Raw genomic sequence first — 2781 nt, forward strand, 5'->3', positions numbered from 1 at the left:
AAATAAAAGCGGTTGGTGTAATTATTTGTTTAGTGTCGCTGCTTAAGAACTTTGAGTTGAATCAGATGTTTCTGAGTTTTGGGATTATGTATGGCTAGAAAGTTTTCTATGCTGCCTTTTCTCACATTTGTTCTTGAGCAACAATGTAGACTAGTCATTAAATGCTTGAATTAAACTGATACTTGTGAACTGAAGGGAGGAAACATTTAAATATAGGCAAACAAATGTTTCAGAAACGGCCATTACTTGACATCTTGGTCCGTATAATGCTCCACAACTTTGGTTTCTTTGTGACTGACCAATTTTGGTATAGATCTAAAGATGCAGTTTGCAAAGCCATCAATCCTTGCATTGAACATAATAAATCAGTGAATAATTTGTAGCTGCCGCTATGATCGTATGCAGCAGGACGACGGCTGTTTATTTCCCGTGTTCTTCTGAGGATTTTTCTCAGCGAGCTGCTCGCGTAAAAGGGTCGAGCAGCTGATCCATCATTTTCCTCCAGGTCTAGAGCTGGAAGTAGACATAAGGATGCTTATACGTGCATGTCTTTGTGTTTAACTTATCCCAAACAGAGCGATTTCCGTTTACTCTGGTGTTATGTTACTTGGAAGGCATTCGTTACTGTTAAACTATCACTTTAGGGTTAAGTGTATAGTCTGCTAATGGTTTTTGATGAGAGATCCACAAAACGCCTTTTACAAAAATTGGCAGTGTTGAAGCTTTAATGCATTTCAATGGCAGTTTAATAAAGGGAATTAAATCCTGAGAAATGATGTTTATTAGTGAGAGATTCATCACAGCTGCGCCGTATTGTTTGACTACTCGGGATAAAGAAAGAAAATGCCTTTGAGATATTTGTAAGGTGCAAAATGGACCTGAGGGAAGTCATTCAGGGAAGGTATTCTTTAAATAGTTTTATTCATTTAGATATGTATATATATTAAAAAAAAATCACAATTCCATTTTGTGGTACAAAAGTACAAATACAATAAATACCCACTCCTACAACATTACAAAAGTGTTTTAATCTAGGATTATAAAACCATAGCACTTTAATCTTGTATCTCACAGTACAAATAAACCTAAATGACTTCTTTGAGAAGGACAGTTCTTTTATATTTCCAATTATTCTCAAAAAGATCCTTAAAAGGGGACCAACAAAACACAATGGTTTGGTTCTTTTATCTTCTTCAGGAAATAAATTGTTACAGGAGTAGAAGTGCTTATTCTTCTCTCAATCTCACTCGCCGGTCCTGAAGGAAGCATTTAGAAACGCACTTTGTCTACTGTCCTTCTGCAAGCCAGACGACTCCCAATCACTTCAACTACACGGAAAAGAAAACGCTATGAAAGCCCTTTGCTGATTTCAGATATAGAGTGCTTTTTAAAGTCTTCCAAACCTCACGTTAACCATCTGTTGAAGTATTTTGAGCAGGGAAAACTGACATGCATTCTTGAGTCCCAAATACAGTGGCACGGCACACATACGAGTAGTGATGTGTTCATTATTTACATGGAAATAAACCACGGTTTGCATTTCGACATGACAATGTAAGAGACGTTCATTAATTATCACCATTAAATTTTAATGAATTCTTCTGCCTGTGCGTCACATTCAGAGGAGCGTTTCATTGAACCGAAAATATTATCGAATGATCTGGAAGACTTGTTACATTATTTACTGTACATTTTGCTTTAAATTCAGTGATGAGGGTTTCAAGAAAACCAGACTGAACGCCTAGAGCTCAAAGAAAGAATGTTGCCTTAAGATAAGAGATGCCTAGGCTGCGTCCGAAATCGCATACTCATACTCTATATAATGAGTACGTACTTGTTTTGAGTAAGTTATTTCACAAGTGCTAAAAAAGTATGCTCTGTAATCAGGACATACTACATTCGCCATGTTGTCATTATCATGTGACCTACCAGCGTCAGTTGCGTCGCTTCACTGCCATTCATAAATCCTCTCCCGTGGCCTCATGGGATAGTAAAGTGTCCATCGCATGCACACTTCAAAATCTCACCGGAAGAAGCAGCTCTCTGCCTCTCTTTTATGAGTACTGAAGTTGGACATATTTATTTTTTAACACAAACTGTTTTTGCCTACTATATAGTAGTGAAGTATGCGATTTCAGATGCAGCCCTAGTTTTTATACACGAGTGTTTTGTCCATCTAACAACTGCAATGCTGAAGGTTCAGTTAATCGACAGCGTTTGTGACAGTGTTGATATAATAACAAAAATGAATGTCCACCTGTCCCTTCTCTTCTTTAAATAAGCCAAAATCTGGGTTAGAGTGCACAAACATTAAAATACTTGCTGTTTCAATAGGATATCCACAAGACGTGTGTTAACATGATGCCAGAATGTGTGTATATACAATGCCATAAACCCTTAAATGACAAAAGAATGATGTTACAACATAAGAATTAATGTAAGTGCTTGTATAAAACTATAAGTTTTACAAATACACCAAATATGGGCCCATTCACTTTCATTGCACAGTTACTTTTTCCAAAAGAAAACGAGGGACAAATTGAAATCCTTTTTGTTGTAATCAACAATGTCACAAATGCGATGGATTGAGTTGAACTTGTATTAAATTAAGCCTGAAAAAATTCCTTCAATATATGTTTTAAATTTACATTGAGCAAAATATTTGGATGATTAAATCTCAAATGGGATGCTGTTTACCAATGAGTGCATTGTTTTTTAAAAGGGGAAGTCCTGCAGGGATTGTGTGAAAACCATTTTAATGTCGTTTTAGCTGTAAAACCA

The 2781-nt window shown here is 36.3% G+C and overlaps 1 protein-coding gene across 1 annotated transcript in view; it reads right to left on the minus strand.

Moving 5' to 3' along the window:
* Positions 1 to 902: 902 nt before the first annotated feature.
* The window catches only part of slc44a5a (solute carrier family 44 member 5a), an 83237-nt gene continuing 81358 nt past the window's right edge, over positions 903 to 2781 (minus strand). Inside the window, exon 22 of the mRNA XM_084120813.1 lies at positions 903 to 2781. This exon is cut by the window's right edge and continues 504 nt beyond it. The gene's annotated coding sequence lies outside the window, so the exon portion shown is untranslated.

The sequence above is a fragment of the Abramis brama genome (assembly GCF_963993115.1).
Source record: "Abramis brama genome assembly, chromosome: 7".
NCBI lineage: Eukaryota > Metazoa > Chordata > Actinopteri > Cypriniformes > Leuciscidae > Abramis > Abramis brama.